The 20,951-nt window shown below is 36.4% G+C and overlaps 1 long non-coding RNA gene across 1 annotated transcript in view; it reads right to left on the minus strand.

The window, feature by feature from the left end:
- Positions 1–374: 374 nt before the first annotated feature.
- The window catches only part of LOC141450777 (uncharacterized), a 41,758-nt gene continuing 21,181 nt past the window's right edge, over positions 375–20,951 (minus strand). The window contains exon 2 of the long non-coding RNA XR_012456314.1: positions 375–1,248. This is a non-coding gene — a long non-coding RNA (uncharacterized lncRNA). The remainder of the gene's footprint in view (positions 1,249–20,951) is intronic.

Genomic DNA, 20,951 nt, shown 5'->3' on the forward strand with positions numbered 1-20,951 from the left:
CTGTCAAGACAGTTAAGAAGGATTCCCAACAATGCTCTTAGCTATACCAAAAATAAATAATAAATGAATTACACGAGAAAACGAAATAAAAAGCGATAAACTTTTTTATGTATCCGTTAAGAAAATCGATACTATTTTGCATGGTTACGAATTTTCCTTCAACTTATAGGAAAAACTTTTTTTTTTGCGAAAAAATTTGGGAAAATTCCCGCTCCCCCCGAATGAAGAGAAGAGTTCGATTTAGAGTGAGAAAGTGGGAGGATTCTTCTAAAAACCTATATTTTAGAGTAACATATGGTCTCACCGCTTTAATATTAGTATTATCCTAAGGATTCTAGGTTAGCGAGGAATCGGTCAAATAAAAAATAAACTCGTCTTTTTGCCAACTTTACGAGAAATATATTGTCTTCTTCAGGGCCTGGATATTACAAATACAAAACAATTTAGGGAGTCAGTAACATAGAAAATCAGTAATACAAAAATAAACAGTAAAATACAATAAATTCTTTATAATTATTGAAATTTACGTGGCTCTGCGGGTTGGTTGAGTTACAGAAACTAAGAGCCAGAACTGGAGAAGCGGGTTCAGATATAGCGGGACTTACACGGGAATTTTGGTAATGACAATAGAGTAATTTCAACAAAAGAGTAAATAAAATAGATATTGGAGATTTCTTTTAATTCAAAAATCTTTTTTAAAAACACTTTTAATACAAATCTATTGCACGATTTGTTTGTCACTTCCTTCCTTCAAAATTGCTTTTAAGTGAGGCTCTGTTACGTCACGCTTCTCTCCTTATATCATGATGATCCTTTACTGAACCCAATATACTTCAGTAAAACAGGAATTTTGAACAAAACAGTGGGAATTGGAATAAATTGTATAATTGTTCATTCATTTTCCCTTTTTTTTGCCAGAATTCACAATTCCAATTTTTTTAAACGACTAATTACTTGCACTCATGTCCGTAAATCTACTTTATTAAAGTATTCAATGGAATTTGAAATTCATTAATCCCTCGGATACTCTGGAAAGTAATTGCCTAAATCGATTTCATTCAATCATGCGTGAATCTGGTTTGAATAATTATTAGAGCCATATGAATCAAAAGTGTTTTACATTAATCCATTTCAGTAGCCCTCAGTTATTTGTGGACAAATCCTCTCTCCATTAATTACTTCTGCGAAGATTATTTGGGATGTGCAGCATCCCAGGTATGGAGATTTGGCACAGTAGAGCAGTTTTTCCTGGAAAAAACAAAAATTGAATTAATTAGTTAAAATTTATTTCCAGTTAATCGATTTTTTGTCTCAAAACAGGATAATCTAGGAATTCTTTAAAAGTACTTTAGAATTCTGCAGAATGTAAGATGGGAACACAGGCTCTTGTTTCCCAGGATCACTGACTAAGGAATTCCTTTTTCTTTACTCCTAAGAATTTTTTTTAAATTTATTTTGTAATTTACAATCTATAATGAGTAAAAGTGATGAGTATGATGAACTGATGCTGGAGAAGAGCAGGAGGAGAGAAACTACCCAGCGGTAGCACTCTCTATAGGAGAGAAGATGACGTTTAGGTCTTCAGACTGCGAGGAAGTCGCGGGGCCATTGGCGATTCACTCGGCAAGGAGGATTATTAGGAATGTCAGAGGAAGCGAGAGACAGTACAAGAGGATTTGAGCAAGTCGAGAGAGCAGTATGGAACTGGTGATATTTCGTCTTGGCGAATTGGTTGTACGAATGGGATGTTGAGGTCGTTGTGAAGAGTGAGGTTAGTCACGTAGAAAGAAGCGTCAGCTATCTATCGAAGTAGTTTTGACTGTTAATGTTTGTACAGTCCGTATGTTTGTAGGTTTGGCTGAATCCCACAGCTCTAGTCCGTAGGTTTGAGGATAGTGTTGTATATTAAGCGTTTTAGTTCTATGAGCAATTTGGAGCGTCGTCTAAGTAGTCTCTAAAGCAGTTAAGGATGTGATTTTCACCTTTAAATGTTGTTTAGGCTGAGATTCCGGCCAAGATGGCTATTCCACTTCTCCCCTAAGGCTGGAAACATAGTGGAGCGGCGGGCAAAGCGGCGATGATAGCGAAGAGCACAGCGGCAAAAACAAAAACTAGAAATAGATAGAGTTGCTCTATCTTCGCTTTGCTCGCCACTATGCGCGGTCCCATATGTTTACTTGTGTTTGATTTCGCCGCTTCGCTCTTCGCTATCATCGCCGCTTTGCTCGCCGCTCCACTATGTTTCCAGCCTTAGGGATAATATTATATGTTAAGAAGGATTCCCAACAATGCTCTCGGCTATCCCAAGACAGTTAAGAAGGATTCCCAACAATGCTCTCGGCTATCCCAAAAATAAATAAATGAATTACACGGGAAAAACTAAATAAAAAGCGATAAACCTTTTTATGTATCCGTTAAGTTCAAAGTTTAATTTAGTTGGATCTATTTCTGCAAGCTGGAAATCGAGGAACATCTCAGAGTGAAGGTAGTTCCTTCGTTCAAAGGAAAATTAGAGATTTTTCATTAAGAAAATATTTTTACTCAAGATAAATGAGCTAGCTTCTATCCTGCTCCATTCAAATTGTCATTTATATTATTTCCCAATTAGCGAATGTATTTTTAAAGGTGGAGAAAAACGGAAAGAAACAGATAGAAACTGGCCCCCCCCCCCCCAAAGAACTCAGCTGATCCTAAGTTGCCATGTTAATATAAATTAGCGCCATTGTGATTCAGTCAACGACGTCAGAGCCCTGACTGATTAGCATTCACTCCAAGATGCCTTTCTAGGCTCTTTTTTGCAGCTTCCACCCCCTCCACCACACTTGTTCAGCATTTTCTAAACAGCCGGCGGACCTTTAAATGAATATTTATAAAGAGATTACTTCTCTGAAAGCATCGGTTTGTTTAAAAGTTACCTATCTAATAATAAAGCACCAAGTGAAGTTCTAAAAATAAAGAAAAAAAAAGAAGTTTACTTTATTTAAGGAGGGGGGGTGAAGGAAATAAATAAATAAAGGAAAAAAGTGACTGCAATAGACGGAAACACGTCACAAAGTTAGAATTTAAATTTAAATGTTATAGATTCCTTCTCAATTACTTTTAACAGGATGACGAACTGTCCTGATCTGTCAAGTTCTATTTCAGTCAAGCTTTTACTGGCAATATGGGCTTTTCCAGGAATGTATTGTCAATACTTTGGAAAATATTCTGTTTGATCTTTTTCAAGTTAAATTAATTTTTCCGCCATTTTACTGCGCACTCTAACTTCAAAAAGCTGTTTTTAAATGATTTGAAAGCAGAACTTATATACTTATGTATATTAAATAAGAAATATTTCAATCTACTTCTGGCCTCCACAATAAAACTTAATGAGACTTTTTCTGTTCAAGTTATAGCTTAAATTCAGTCTACAATTTTATGTAACGCCTCAATGTTGGAGAGCACACCTAAATAATAAAGCACCAATCAACAGTATATGTACCACCAGCTCACTACGAAGCGACAGACAGACCCCAGACTATTCTCTGCGACGGACAACCTCCTTTTCTAGTAGCTAGTTTTAAGCACAGTCAATCTACGAGACTTGTAACCAAAACTAGCAACCATTTCTTAACCAGTGTTTAGTAATCTCTTCTCAAAAAAGGTTTTTAATATTTTTTAAAAAAAAGAAAAAACTTTCCCCGCGTCCTTCCCAAATATAACTGGCGCCCGAACAGGGATAACAAAGTTTCCAAATATAACTTACGACCAACAACCACATGCAGAGACGTTGGGTGCAGCCAATTCATTCTAACAAAGAAACACTGATCAAGTTTGTATCACGTGCAAGGTATACAGTAAAAGCTCTTTATTCGCGGGGTATATGTTCCATAAATATGCCGCGAATACAGAAACCGTGAATACGGAATGGTAATTTATATGGGATTATAGGGGATACGTTCCTAGCTGACAAAATAAAAAAAAAAACAAATATATAAAAAAATCAATTTAATTGAAGTTTTTGAACATTTTGATTAATTATCTTAAGGCTTAGGCAATGGTTTGAAGAATTTTGTAATTTCCTCTTGCTTGGCAGTTTTTAAAAGCCTTTGTTTGCAGTCAAAGTTTGAACTTGCCACTACAACTACCATCAGGTTCTTTAAAATGAGCGTAAAGATACTTTGCCTTCTCCCGGACCATTGGACCACTCAGGGGCACACCCTTTTTTGATTGCGGTCTTCGATCCATAATGACAACGCCACTTCCATTTTTTCTATTGCTGGATCACGAACAATTGCTTTCATTCTGTGCGTTTACATTCTCAAAAACACCGATCGCGGCGAAGGCGGCTTATGTCAAAGTCCTCGGCAATATCATTTAACAACATACTTTAGGCAAAGTTGTAATAAGATCTATTTTACTTTTTTTATTAGTCCATTTGACGGCATTTACAAAGGATATTGGGTTGGATACCTATTGGAATCCTTTTATTATCATAGTGTACTTCCGGGAATATCCGCGAATATAGGAATTGGGTCGCATTTTTTTAATCCGCGAATAGTGAAAACGCGAATGAAGGAAGCGCGAATAAGGAGCTTTTACTGTACTTTTAAACATGCTCCGGACAAATAAAAATCAAAGATTCTTAACTAATATACCTTCTCTATTACATAGTTTTAGACTGAAATTTGTTTCATGAAGTTAGATTTTTTTTTTTTAATGGGCTCTCGAACCTCATTTTTTGATAAGAATTTTTGCCAGTTTCGTAATATCTCTGGATTAGATTATTTTTTACACAATATTCATTTCAAAATATGAAATTTATACATTTAAATAAACGTACAGGTTTTCTATTTGATTTTAAGACTATTAGGAAAGATTTACAGCAATTTTCAAACTGTTTTTACGTATTTCTCAATAAATATGTTCTCTAAACCTTTAAACCATCTAGAATTTAATAAGCTTCTATCTTCTAATGCTTGTGTATATTAAATTATCTCATCTCAGTCTTCTTTGTAACGTTCTATTCTAAAGTTTGTCAGATGTAATCACCAGATGTAATCCATAATAAAAACAATTATTTAAAAGCCTAAAGTTATGAAAATAAACCCAATCATGAACTAATAAGTTATCAAATCGCTTTTTTTATTACTTACAATCATTACAACGGTTCCGCCTCAGGAGTTCTCCTTAGGAGCACTCCTATTAGAACTAGAATGAACCTGTAAACATAATTGAAGACAGGGGCGGCTCTAGCTCGTGTTGCGCCCGTGTGCAATGAAACCCTGGTGCCCCTAGGCCTGACCCCCCCCCCGCGGCTATAACTATTAACTAAGTTATCTCGTTTGATAACTTCCGCCACCGCGCTGGCTGGCCGCTTCTGTCATATCATTGTTGTACCATGATGGTCCAAGACGATGCTCTTAGCTGTCTCAGGGAGCGCCGCGGCCCGTGTGCATTGCACACCCTGCACTATAGGTTAAGCCGCCCCTGATTGAAGAAAACTAAAATTTGATAAAACTTCCAAGTTTGCAAGGAAAATCCTTTAAAACTCTGATAAAAGAAATTGAGGAAAGCTAACAAACCGATTTTTTTTTTTTTTACAGAAAAATTGGATTGACCTTGAAACTTGTATTTTCCTTTTTATAAATTCAATTGGGAAAACTTTGAAAGGATCCAAATATACTGGCGGCTACAGCAGCAGCAGCAGCAGTAGGCCGAGTGAAAAGAGGTGTTAGGGCATTGGGTAAGGGCTAACAGCTAGTTATACAAACATATACATGCATAACTTGACCTTCCAGTACTCCAGTAAGAGGATTACAAGGGTTTCCAGTCCCATTGTTAAGGTATTTCTTTTGCTCGCTGAAGGGCTGGGTTATATCCCTTTGTGTACAACAGATGTATGGCCGAGGTTTTTCTGGGAAGGAATGCTTCTTTTGCTAACTAATATGCTTAATTTTGTAAAGTTTAGACTTGCCAAGAAATTCCATCTGCTGATACTTGTCTTGATAATACTGTAATCTTGATTATAAGAAAGCAACTACCATGAAATTCAAGTATGGTGAGATGCTGCAAAATAAAAAAGAAGACATCAATTAGAATCTTTACTTTCTTACAGACATTCAATTACCGGAATTAGCTTCACTGAAGTCGATGAGTCTTCCGTTAATCATTTATGAAACCTCTTCCGGTATGATCGAATGATCAGAGCAGCCATTTATGTTAGAATTAGCATTTATGCACTTCAATCGTAAAATTTAACAGCATGTTACTTAAACAGAAAACCTACCTCATTATTTAATGGAGGGAGCAAGTATTTATTCTATAAAACTATGGCAAATCAGTTACCTAGACAACCATGGTCACTATAAATGGGTTGTTACAACAATAAGCAGGCTGAGAGAGCGAACCACGCGGTGTGCGGATCGTATCTTCACAGGATCAACAAAAGGTCCACTCTCCTCTTTGCGTAGATTGCAATGAGGAGGAGGATTTCAAACATATAATAATGATATGTCCACGTTATTTGGTGGAAAGGAAACGAATGTTTGTCGACTTATACAGGGTATTTAGATGCACCATTTCGCTACGAAGACATAATATTCTCCTCCAACATTTATGTGCTTAAGTCGATAGCAGAGCTAGCAATGAAATATGAATGTATTTAATAGTTTTAACCGATTAGAATGAATGCGAGAAAATGATTAGAGAAGGATTATTTGATTTTAATTTAGGTTAAGCTATAAGGATGGCAGGTATATAGAATACTGATCCATCCATTAGTTGTAAGTTTGTATGTAAATAGTAGTATATAGTAGAGGGATGAAGGAGTGAAGCGAATGTATATATAAGTAAGAATGGAGAGTGAGTGATATTCTAGTGATAAGCACCTACACGATGCTGGCTGTATGGCGAAAGCCGATGCCAAAAAAAAAGAAAAAAAATAAGTATTTATTGATGTCAGCAGTGCTGAATTAAATGCAGAAAATGTAATAGCAATGTTAATTAATTATAATCGATATTTTCATCCGTTTTAGACGTGGAAGGGCGACCCAGACGGTCATCATCTCCGACGTCTTCTCGGCCATCTAGGAAACGCTTGAACCACTCAAAAAACTCGCGCACGTGATTAACATTCATCGCCATAAACTTCCTTTAATAAAAGATAAGTTTCAGTAGCTGGTTTTACCGAGTTTTGATGTGAAATTTTACGACAATTCGTTGCTCTTTGTGTAGTATCATGTTTTCGGCAAAACGAAACGAATACCTCTTACACAAACGGAAGGTTCCGGTCAGACAGATTTCTCTACAAAAACACGTGAGACGCTGCAAACGAAAGAGAAGGCTTTATGCTGCACAGCTGTCGGTCGTTAGGATTTGGTGCTTGCATTAGTTCTTCTGTAGCAGCATCAGTCTCGTTATTTAATAGCCACACCTCGTATTATGCAGATTTAAAATAAGCATGATAAACTTCACTAAAAGCAGAGATAATTGTGGATTGTGATAAATAAAATTAACGTTAAGTGATCAATAATTTAAACGTGTAAACCACCAAAGAAGGTGTACGTTAATCAATTGCAAATAAGCATTTAATGTGCTGGTAGTAATATATACGTCTGGCCTCCACATATGCATTTATGGTAAAACTTCAGACAGTAAATCATCATAAGAAGACCAAATTTGTTCGGTTGGCTGTTTTGGATGGCGGGGATGATTATTATTCTTGATTAAGTATTATTGCACTCCTGTGACCCAGCCCAACATTAAGCAAATAGTTCATTCATTGGCCATGGCACTTTCAGTTCCATTTCCGTTTAGTTTCGTATTCACTCTCCCAAAACAAGTAAACTTTTCGTCGCAGAATTTCCATCAAAATGAAAAGTTTTTCTTGATCTGTATCAAATATTGTTTTTTAGGGTATGAGCGTTTATCTTTCCAGTTCAGTCACCACCGTCTGGAACAAATTTCAGCACCCCCCAATTAGCAGTATCACCTCTCCAGAAACTTGATTCCATAATCCTCTTTGATAAAAAACAATTCATAATGATCGAAGAAGAAGAAGAATAAATATTTATTATAATAAATATATACATAAAATAAATAAAGAAGTATAAATGAATACATTTCAACCTTCTTAACTAAGTGAAGTAAGAGAAAAGTTAGGTGAGGAGGATTGGAATGCAGGGAAAAAAAGAGAGGAAAAACCTGCAGCTAGTGTAGAGAGTTAGAGTAGGATATTTTTTAGTCTTCTGTGTCTGTATGGGGATAGAAGGATCTGTAGGAGGCTATGTCGCGGCATAGTGGATTGGGATGGCAGTCTAGGATGGAAAGGAGTTTGAGCAGACGATTTTGGATAAAGGAGTGTACGGGGGGATAATGGGCGCAGTCTCCGTGGAGTGAGTCATTTCTAGTGCGTCGTGGAGGGTCTGTTGCGAGTTTCAGTAAATTTGTTCTGTGTTGTCCTGGAGTTTCTTGATATTATTACTTACTACAAGTCCAGGCGTAGAGCAACATCCGGGACCTAATGACTACTTTGTAGAGGAGGAGTTTGTTGGCCCACAGTCATTTTGGAGTCACGTGAGAGCATAATGATCTTGATAATATTTTATTTGTCTCAATGCTTCAGTTACGACTCGTTTAAACGGTTATGGTTAACCCAGCATACGTCACTAACATTTCCTGACAACTTCACTAGATGTCTGATCTTCACTAGTGCTGTCCGCGCGATTTTCTTATTGACGGAAGTAGTCAGCGATTACTTCTCTCATCTTTCTATTTTCAGCTTGTTGATTTAAGTTTTGCAGTTGTAAATTTCAGAATAAATAATATTATTAACGAATATTTTTTGAGTACAATTTCTAAGAATAATGTTAGCTTTTTTTAAAAAAGAAAACCAGCTTTGCAAAAGGGCTTCTTTTTAAGTGAAAAAATTATTTACATTTTCGTGATTTTCTTTCTGTTCAAAAATTGTTGTTAGGAAATTTCAGTAAATAGGAATTCCGGTAACAATTTAATCAACAATGAAGTGTTACACTTTAAAAAAAAAATTAAATTGTTAATAAAGTCAAACTTTTCTAAGTTTGTAAAATGTAAAATCAAATATGAAAATGAAATTTCGTACAAGTAGACTGTTTAAATGAAACTAAACTGGGAAATTAATTTTGCACTTACTCCATCTAGCTGACCAAAACCTAAACAGTAATCCAATTTTAACTTTCTATTTCCTCAGTGACGTCATATTAACTATGACTTCATTTGCTGCCTGTCACACCGTGAGTTTTGGTAAAGTTCTTGTTTTATTTTATTTATAGGAAGTGATGGAAATTAACTGAAGGGAAGTTTTTTTTGGGGGAAAAGTTCGTGTCGAATTTATAAATAATGTGCTTTAAAGTTTGTATAGTTTATTTTGGTTAAAGTCAAAGTAAACCTTATATTACTTTTTACAAACATTGTAGTTTTAGTTAGTAAGGTTTTTTAAGTTAGAAAGTAAAGGATGTCAAAGAAAGCTGTAGCCCATGAAAGCCAAATAGCAACTTAAAGAAAGAGAGAGTAATGAAGTGAGTATTCGGGTTGATGCTTCACTTAGAAGGTGCTAAGACTTGAAGGCTTTTTTAGGTCTTCTGCGGATATCCTAATCCAAGAAAGAAGAACAACATTCAATAATGACTCCTCCAATAATCACATTAAATACAAATGGCCTGCAGAGGTTGTTTGTATGGGCTACTATTTCTATTTAGTGAACCAAAAGCAAAAAAATAAAGAATTCTAGAACTGCCCAATGCAAGGTGTCAAAAAAACCATGCTAAAGAATGATGGAACAAAGAGGATGTCTCCAAGACAACAGGCGTCTTCACGGAATAAGCAACTTTTCCTGAATATTGCGGTCCTGAAGAGAGCGTTGCAAACTTGTGCAGTTAGCAGATGTTGGAAGAAGGATATATCCTCTTTCTCGGGAATGTTTAGTCACCTAGGAGTGTTGTCCCAACGTTATGGCTCCCCTAGCTTTCCTGGACAAAAAAAAAAGGACCTACCTAGTTAACGTGGTACTTTTAATTTGAGGAAGAGTTTAGAAGTACCTGTGAAACATTGAAAGGAAAGGGATCAAGGGTTGATCCAGGTTTTGGTTATACTTAGCCCAGGTGTTTGAGTAGTGATTAAGAATTGCGAGGATTTGTTAAAGAGAGATACCCGGTTCGGATCCAGCATCCAGCTACTTTTTATCTTGTAGAAAAAAAAAATGTTCATAGAAAAGCAATTGCCCCGTCCATGACAATTGAATGGTTGATGGTTAGAAGTTGAGCCCCGCTTTGAAAAATAGGCTACTTTACATATCCTAAACTCGACTCCAGCCACTAAATGAAGGTTCCAGGAAAGCCTGGCTAGTTTCTCGATGCGCAAATAGGGAACATTCCCTATTTATGTTCTACGGTCCCTTTAATCTGGGAGAGTTTTCTTCGAAAATAATTAATGAGGCGAGCTGTGAATTGCTACAAAGAGGATTAGCTGCAGGTTTTTCCTTCTTTTTTCCCCTGCATTCTTTATCCTTCAAATCTTAAGCTTTCCACATACATCTGTTATGAAGGTTATAATGTATTGGCACTTCATGTTTGTATAAATTTTACATATTTTTATAATAAAGATTTATTATCTATTAAAAAATACATAAATAAAGAGGATGACGGCTTCTTAAACTTCCCTAGAGAATCCCTAGGGGACTGATTAGATACTGTAGGGCACTAAAAATTAGGGATTAAATTCATTAAGTATAAAATATAATAATTTTTTGTTCTTGAAACTTCATTAAAAATGTTTTCAAAATGCGCATAAATTATAACCTTAGTTAATAATTCCATTCTAACATTTCTCGCCTAATTTTGATAATTTGCAGACTTATAGTTTGCAGAGAATATAAACTGAAATTTTCTGAGAATCAATTTAAATCAAACTGTAAATGTTTTGTATTGTTCGTGGTTAACCATTGTGGTTAACCAAAAATTCAGATACTAGTCAGCTAGCCATTAGTAAACTTTAATTAATGTTTCACCGGTCTGTAGTTTTACCAATTTCAATTTCAGTGTTCCAGATCGCAAATGTTGGTATCCAGTAGATTGTTTTCGAATTTTCTCTGAATAAAACTCAAGGCTTTACAAGTTTATCATAAATGCCAATATCCTAAATGAAATAGATCACAAAAGATCTAAGTACTTGCCAGCTAAAACTACAGAATCTTCTCCAGCGAAATGGAAATAGTCCTGTCCTACTCTCTGGAGAATGTGTAATGCGTAGGCGGTGGATGTTAGTGGAAAATGGAAGACCTAGACTTTATATACTCGTACATGTATACATGTTGCTATGGCTAAATCTATACCACCTACAAAGACCGTAAGGGGGGATGGTAAACGAACTTAGTTCTTGGAAATGCCGAAAAGTTAGCGGAAGGGATAATTCCTTGCTCCTACAAGGAGATTTACAGCTAGGATTTGAAAGCTAAACATCTAAGGATCTTTTACTTCTCTTTTCTTATCTGCAGTATTTATTATTATTTTAAGAGAGTTTCTCTAATGTTATTAATATCCAGGAAGTTAATACGTATAACTCTTCTTTTTGTTTTATTTTCTCTTACTATTAGCGCAAGAAAAAGTATTACCATCTTCGCAGATATTCTGTGCTGATTTTTCATCATAGATATCTGTTTAGGAGATCCTCTAAGTCAAAAAATTAGTTTTTTACAAATTGGTTTGACGTGTATATCAGCAGCAGAATTCAAATTTGGAATTTTGCTTAGATGCTAACAAGGACTTCTTCCGGTTCAAAAAATTGTATTCCACATTCCTACAGATTTTTGGTTTTCACATTTTACCTGGAATACCCTCAGTACGAAAATTTTAAAAATGTTTGTGAGTGTGTGGATCTCCATGTAATATTTGGACTGTATAACTTAAAGAGTTTTCAGGGACTGAACATAAATAGAAAACGTATTACTAACGGGTTTTCTTCATTATCGACTCCATAGACACCCTAAGGATACTGGGCCTGGAAAGAAGAAGCGTATTACCGACGGGGTTCCTTCATTATCGACTGGATAGACACCCTAAGGATACTGGGCCTGCAAAGAAAAGCGTATTGCTGACAGGGTTTCTTCATTATCGACTCGATAGACACCTTAAGGATACTGGGCCTGCAAAGAAAAGCGTATTGCTGACAGGGTTTCTTCATTATCGACTCGATAGACACCTTAAGGATACTGGGCCTGCAAAGAAAAGCGTATTGCTGACAGGGTTTCTTCATTATCGACTCCATAGACACCCTTAACCAGTTAAGCGTGGAATTCAGTTGTAAAAAAAAACCCCCACAGTGTGCGGAATTAAAATCAATGACGTGTATACACGTTGAACGTAGGGCAAAACAACCCAAAGTTTGCAACGTAATAATAGTCACTGCAAGCGACTTTTTCTGCAATCTCTTTGGGGCTTGAGATAACAGAGCATTCTGTGGTGTTTCAAAAATCTTGCACCACTTCATGAATGCATTGCTCTAGTTAACTATGGAAGCATAAGAGCTTTTACAAGGAAGAAAAGAGCTTTTTGACTTCTGTACAAAATGAAAATCATGCTCGTACTGAGGTCTGCACCACTATCTAAGGTAAAAAACGGGCATTGCACAAGGCATTGAGAGCTACTATTTGTGTGAGGTAATTCCCCAATCTCTAATGCGGAGACCAAACATGTACCAACCACTTATCATTTGGCTGTCTCCCAACACCCACTCCGTATAAAATACTTGGCAGTTCTATTGGTAAGACAAAGGAAACATCCCACCAAATAATATTCTTATTGTAATTTTATTAAAATTTCGAGTTTTTATAGTTAATGGCAATTTTATATTTTTCACAACGAGTATATACACGTCGAACGCACCGTAACAGAGATTTGGTTTGACGTGTATACACGTCAAACCACGCTTAACTGGTTAAGGATACTGGTCCAGGAAAGAGAGTCAATTCAGTTTCTTTTAAGAGATGCAGAAGGCAGAAGAACACATGTGATGAAGAACGATTTTGACTTGACTATCGACTCGATAGACACCTTAAGAATAATAAGGCTTACCTTAGGATACTGGGCCTGGAAAGAGAGTCAATTCAGTTTCTTTTAAGAGATGCAGAAGGCGGAAACACATGTGATGATGGGCGATTTTGACTTCTAGGCAGTTACAAAAAACATTGATTCAATTAAATTATATTTCTGGTTAACTATATTTGACTAAAAACTTATTGTGAAGCCGTTATTGTTTAGCTTCTAAGCAAAATACCTAATTGGACTTCCTACGATTTCGTGTTATGCTACAGGTAAGCACACAAATACCACTTTGTAAAAACTAAATTTCTAGACTCAGGGTGGTCCACCTTTAAACGGATATTTATAATGGCAATAAATCAGCATAGAGTACCTGCGAAGATTACAATAACTTCTCTTGTAAACTCTCTTCTCCTTCGCTAAAAGTAAGAGTGAACAAGATAGAGGATTTATGGATTGAATATAGAATGTTTCATCCTCACTAAACATCAAAAACACAAAATAAAAAAGTTTTTACAATTTAAAATGCTATTTCTAGATTTGAACCCAAAACTCCATGTATTACTACTTTACTGGACATTATTCGCAATCTCGGCTAATTATGTGTATCTCTTTTGATTGCTGATTCAATATTCATTATTTCCATGGAATTTAATTAAAATGAATTGTACTGAATGAATTAAAACAGGGAAAGATTATAATTATAAAACTGTACATATGTAATTTACATTTGTCCAAATATTTTGTTGCTTTAATAAATAGGTGTATGTTGGTAAATTAAATGCTACTAATTTAGAAATAACTTTGTTAATATTAACAAAGTGATTTGTTTATTAAATTAAATTTGTTAATTGAGCCGCCATTTTGTAGCAATTAAAAAAAAAATCTTACCAAAACACTCTCATGACTCTTATTATTATTATTATTATTTATTTACTTAAGGCGTGTCAAAATCATTTGGTGCTATTTCCAGGTAGAAATTGTTTGCCTTCGGACAGTGGACTCCAGTTACAGACAACTTATTACCGGACAGGTAAGCTGTAAAGAAGCTCTAAGTTGAATTGAGAAGCTTTGGATGAGAGGATTAGAAATGAGGAACTAGTTTGAAATGGAATTTCAGATGACATGGATTTGTCTAAATAGGATACGAAGGGAATGCTCAGTCTTTGTAAGCTGATACGTAAATAGGAGCATTGACTATGGTGCATTAGGATTTTGGATTATAGGGATTGAATACGGATATATGATTATCCGATTGGCTGTTCCGTATAGTTCCGAGTTCTAAACGAACTGAAGTAAATTATCGTTACAGAAAAAACAGACTGTTAGACTAACGCACAAAGCGGTATACGAGGTGTGGCTATTAAATAACGAGACTGATGCTGCTACAGAAAAACTATGCATGCGCCAAATCGTAACGACCGACAGCTGTGCAGCGTCTCACGTGTTTTTGTAGAGAAATCTGTCTGACCGTAACCGTCGCCTGTGTAAGAGGTGTTAGTTTCGTATTGCCGAAAACATGATAACTACACATGTAGTAGAGCAACGAACTGTCGTGAAATTTCACATCAAAACTTGATAAAACCGCAACTGAAACTTATCTTTTATTAAAAGAAGTTTATGGCGATGAATTTTTATCACGTGCGCAAGTTTTTGAGTGGTTCAAGCGTTTGCAAGATGGCCGAGTAGACGTCGGAGAAGATGAACGCCCGGGCGCCCTTTCACGTCCAAAACGGATAAAAATATCGATTATAATTGATCAACATTAATCAAAGAGTAAGGAAAAAATGACCCGATTTGTGGAAGAAGAAGTCACGGGGTTCTCCATCAAGACAACGCGCCGGCTCACACTGCATTGTCTGTCAAATCGACGTTTCTAGCCAAGTACAACATCCCAGTTTTAGGCCAATCGCCTTATTCGCCTGTGACCTGGCCCCATGTGACTTTTATCTGTTCCCTAAAGTCAAATCTGCATTAAAAGGAACACACGATTTCAGTCCATTGAAGCTGTGAAAGAAAAAGCGGCACGCGTCATGCAGGAGCTCACAGAAAAAGACTTCCAGCACTGTTTCGAACAAGGGTAAATTTGCATGGAGCGTTGTAGGGATAGGGGAGGGGTGTATATTGAAGGTGATAATAACTAAATATGTATAAATTTAAAATAAAATGTTTTACAGCAATAGTCTCGTTATTTAATAGCCACACCTCGTATAGCATAACAAGGGACAACTGTGTACTATAATCCTGGACGTACCAGGGCACCATTACCCAGCCTAGAGTTCCTAGAATCATCAATCCATAGTAAAATTGATAGATTGTATTTATCATAATTTGAGAAGATGCAGGAGAAGACTTGTGCAGTAAAGCCAATCTCTCCTCTCCTTCGTCTACAGTTTCCATAATTAATTGATACAGAAATTTGAGTAGAAGTTTAACAACAAATTGGCGAAGTTTTGGACAACTAGTGCTGTACAGTAGAGTTCAAAACAATGAATCACTAGTTTGTGTATGAAGACGCTTGCTTGGCAGGGGCCTTCGCCATCGTTTTATAACACCCCCGACTTGATTAGGAGAGCAATTCTATACGGGTCTACCCTACTATCGTGCTAACCTCATTATTAACTGAGATACCGCCTCCTCTCAATTCTTACACCGCCCCCAACACACACACACACACAGACAGACAAATATTCTGTAGATAATGCGAGTATTTAGGTTGGCAAATTCTAATTAAAAACTTCATTCTTCCGTTTTAATTTTGTTTTCCCTTTATTATACTCGTATACAGATATTTTTTAATAATGGTAGTAAATAAATTTGTATTACAATCGAAATCCAATCAAACAAAAGTGCTACTCTTAATTCAACTCCTCCTCAACCAATTAAAACAGGCGCTCTTGAATTGTAAAGCCCTACAATTCTTTACAATGTGATTAAATAAAGAAAAACTTATGATGGAAACATGATTGATGTAAGAGGCGTGTGATTAATGAATTTTCCAAGTAAAGTGGGGGATTTACAGTAAATTTCATTATCTACGAGTAAAAGTAAAGTAAAGTAATCGCCTATTTTTTCAGGCGGGTTTTACGTCCAACTACCAAATTAGGTGTCGTGGACGGAGGCGACTACTTTGAAGGTGATAATAACTAAATATGTATAAATTTAAAATAAAATGTTTTACAGCAATAGTCTCGTTATTTAATAACAAGGGACAACTGTGTACTATAATCCTGGACGTACCAGGGCACCATTACCCAGCCTAGAGTTCCTAGAATGGCTAGCAAACATACTTTACTTTAAATTTCTTTTATTAACCATTAAATAAAATCCAAGGCCCAAAGACTGGGAATCGAACCCAGTAACACAATACATATTAGCTTTACAGGTCTCGCCTCTAACCGCTCGGCTACCATGGTGCCTCATTATCTACGAGTAAACACTGAACAGAAGCCGAAAATTCAATGAAAAAGTCTTTCTCAATTTTTAAAATTTACACCTGTACAATGCATACAATTAGTCAAAATGATGATTACTGCATCACTGAAGGCGTACACATCCGGCGATGGGTATCTCCTATATAACACGATAACTGGTCAATTGAGGAGGTCTTGTGACGCTTCAGCCAACGTCTAGGATGTGCCGGAGGTGTTTAAACTACGCGAGATAAGAGAATTTGCATGGAGGTGATAACGATTAATGGAAATGTTTGCGACGAGAAAAAAGGACCTAGGTGATTTGATGTAGGGAATAATTCTAGGTCAGATTTTTGGGTTTTTGTAACAAAAACCAGGAATGGTCTGCGATTTTTTTTTGGCTGAATTCTGAACTAGAAAGTTTCAGCTGAGCTGGACAGTTCGGATTTTGACAAGTCCGGATATGGCGTATTACTGTCTTTGTCAGTTTGTTTTTATGTGTTCGGATCGTGTACAGTAGTCTTGTAGAGAAGTTTATATTGTCAGTTTGTTTCTTGCCTTTTTCTTTTTTTGGAGACTATGGGGATTCCAGACCAGTTTCTTGTCTTTGTACATTCCTAAGCAACTTAGTGGTGACAGCTGTTGGGATAAGGGTATTTTAAAGGATGGTTGGAATACGTACTGTGCGACCTAAAAGTAATACTAGTGTTTTTCCCTTCGTTCATTTTTATTTTCCACCTTTTCCTCCCATTGTTGTAATTTTTCTTTAAATACAAATTTTCAAAACAAATCTAATTCTCACTGACATTATCTGGATATTATTTTACCATCCAGGAACCAATCCTAGAAATGGACCTTAAAGGAACACTACCCTTTAACCTCCTAAAATTGAGATCCACTTCGAGAAAGTATGCAAATAATAATTTTTGTTACTTTTTCTTCTTCTTCTTTGGGCATTGGCTTTCGCCATACTTCCAGCATTATCTAGGGTGCTTACCAACTCGTATTCATATACATTCTCTCAATAAATTACGTTAACCCTAATAACTGTAACTAGAAGCTATGTACGACCACACATGCACAACAATTTCTACATCAATACATATTTACCCTATTATACCCATGTACACCTGGATAGGCCATTCTTTTGTCACTAGAATATCACTCACTCTCCATTCTTACTTATAAATACATTCGCTTCACACATTCATCCCTCTACTATATACAACTATTTACATACAAACTAATGGATGGATCAGTACTCTATATTCCTGCCTCCTTATAGCTTAACCGTAATTAAAATCACCGTAATCCTTCTCTAATCATTTTCTTCCATTCATTCTAATCAGCTATAACTTTTAAATACATTCGTATTTCTGGGCTAGTTCTACTACAGATTTAAGTACATAGATGTTGGTGGAGAATATTATGTCTTCGTAGCGACATGGTGCATCTAAATACCTGTATAAGTCGTCAAACATTCGTTTCCTTTCTACTACATAACGTGGACATACTCGTATCATTATTATATTGTCCTGAAATCCTCCTCCTCATTGCAATCTACGCAAACCTTTTTGTTGATCCTGTGAAGAAGATAAGATCCACAAACCGATCCGTGTTTTGTTTTCAACCTGGTTAATATTAACTATAGAAGTGTTGGGACGTTTAGTTTTAACTTCACCGAGTCCAGGTTTTTAAGGGGGCCTAGTTCTCAAGAAGGGAATGGAATTGAAACTCCTCTAAAAAGAATTTAGTACAGTTTCAAAAAGCATAAATATCTTATCGAAACTTCAAAGAACCTAACTTGGAATTTATTCACCGTAAGTGCGACTGCACTCACTTTGGGTTGTAATTACTCTAAAAGAAATGTTGATTTTTTGCGTAGTGAAGAGGTGACGTGATGTTTCGTCAAGCATGATCATTTTACTATGCTCCTTTAACTGCAGAATCTATGACAAATTCTAGGTTCAGGGAAATTCATTTACGTAAACTGCGGAAAACGAAATTAGCCTGAATGGTTGCCCCAGCAAAGAGAAAACGAAGGAGATACTGTGATGAGTATATCTTAAAAATCTTTGAATTGCTTCTTTCTTTTTATAGTACTCGGATATATAAATATTTTTTCAAATTTTAATTGGTTTATTCAGCAATAAAAACCAGTACTGATAACCCACCAGAATTGTGTAAATAAAGTGTGAACAGTAGCGTAGGTGTGTAGCCTATACTGAAGCTACCATAAATCAGCATCTAACTTGTAATAACGAGCCTCTGAACAAAGTTCTCTCAAGCTGAAACAACAGGAGGAGCTCAATAATTGGCTCACGGCTTAACTACTGCAACTTTATCACCACCCACGTACCCAGGCCCTAGTACAGCCCTACATCCCTTCTAAATATATATCCAGTTATGATATTCACATGGTACGGTCAGCTAAATATGACCTGGTATACCCTTTTATAATTAGTCTATAACATTTTAACTGGTCTACAAAGAGAAAACAAAAACTTCGTGAAATTACTACTTTGAGGTTGATGTTGATATTTTGCTCAGTATTGCCAAATTAGATTCATAGTAGTTCAAATAATAAAATTGCTGAAAAAGAAAATTATTGATTACAAATTACTATTGCATTATATTATTTCAATAAAGGAAATAGTAAAGACAATAAAATTCTGAACACAGGATTGAGTTAAGGAGCGTGCAGATTCGAGTCCAGCAAAACTTTCCATAGATTTGCTCTTCCTGGGACCCATTTTCAGCTCTTGGGGACAGACAGGATTCAGAGAACTCTGCTCGGGAGTGCCACTGAAGAAAGTACCGGATCTCCAACTGTTAACGCGTCTTAATTAGTGTGAAACTTAGTCGACATCCTCTGGCGGATATTTTGCTACCAGACGGACAGACGCACTGGCCAATTCCTAAAAAACTGCTCCTACGTATTAAGTAGATTTGTAAAACAGATTCTTTCGATCTCAAAACACAAACTAGAATGCACGATTACGATACAACTAGCTGAGTAAGAAGATATGCTGAACTTATCTGAACGTTCTGAGACTTGTTCGAGCTAAAAGTTATGTATTTTTATTCAAAAAACAAAATAAATAAATCATAAATCATAGAAGAAAAGGGAAAATGTATTTTTTGGCACTCATGTACACAAAACATGAACTCTGAAACTAATAGAATGGGGCTTACGGGGGGGGGGACGGCAAAATGGTGAAGATTTGAACAGGGCGTATTCAAAGAATACTCTCCTGAATTCTGCACTTATCCACCCCTGTTGGCAGCATGACAAATGGGCATACTATTTGTTTACTACAACTGTTATGGCTACCAGTGTGCATGAATACACTTTGCGCTCTCTTCAGTTCTCTACAATGTTCGTTGCTTTACTGAAGGTTGTTCAGTCTGTTATCATTTTATCTCAGAAACAGAAAATTGTGAGAAAATTTAAATTTGGTATTTTGACCCGGAAAAACTTTTGAACAAAATTATTCAGCAAACCTGAAGTACCACTTTTCAGAACAAATTTTACATTTTCTTCATAAGTAGCTTCAAAACAAAAAATGAAACCTTAATCTCATCTGTATGTCTTACATGTTCCGGTGCAAATTGTATAGATCTCGGAAGTTCCTGTTTAGAGCTGTAAGAAGGATAAAAAAGGGTCAGCAAAAGGGTCAATACGAAGGGGTTAGTTCATGTAGTAATAAATAAATGTGAAACAATGCCTGCCATAGCAGGACCTGACAGCACTTTGCCATTCTGTCACGTATTGGTCACTACATAGAACGTCCAGTACACGTACTCCAAGGAGCTAGTCTATGTCCCCCCTATGTGAGTGGATATAAGAGACCGGGCGGCGGGGCGCAAATAGTAAAGATAGAGTCTACAGCAGCCAGAGAATTGCCAGAGGTCCCACCAGCCAAGGTTACCAAGGAAACTCTCCTTTCTAGGACCCCCGTCGTCTCATCCTTGCCTAAGAACACCAACAACCTGCCGCCCCACGTCAAGGTAATATCCTGGAAAATGAGATTTGGCGCGGTGTTAATTTTGTCTAGCTCAGTAGAGCAGCAGGCCCTCCCTGCTGTGTCTTCTACAATTCTTTACCAACAACTTTACAGGGCTGGAACACCCTCCAGGGTGTTTTGAGAGAAACACACCCGAGCTAATACTGTTCAGCTTGATTCCCAGGTTCTTGGAAGGTTCTTAATTGCCACACATTCCTGGTAAGGGATGGTCTCTTAAGCGGATAATGGAAATGCCCCGGGGAATTTTTTCCTAATTCGTGGAAATTACTATTTTTCCAAAGTTTAGAAAAAATAAATATGCATCAAGAATGATGTTTTTCTGGCCTAAAAACCCAAAAACTTGCCCTACTTTATTTGCCCTGACCAGGCACTTCCTCTTTCTATAATCTCAATTGATGACAATGGAGTTTTCATTCAGTTTTAGACACGATTTCAGTCCGCTGTGAAGCTGTGAAAGA

Source organism: Rhodnius prolixus, unplaced genomic scaffold (assembly GCF_049639745.1).
Source record: "Rhodnius prolixus isolate KJV_2025 unplaced genomic scaffold, Rpr scaffold_8, whole genome shotgun sequence".
Classification (NCBI taxonomy): Eukaryota; Metazoa; Arthropoda; class Insecta; order Hemiptera; family Reduviidae; genus Rhodnius; species Rhodnius prolixus.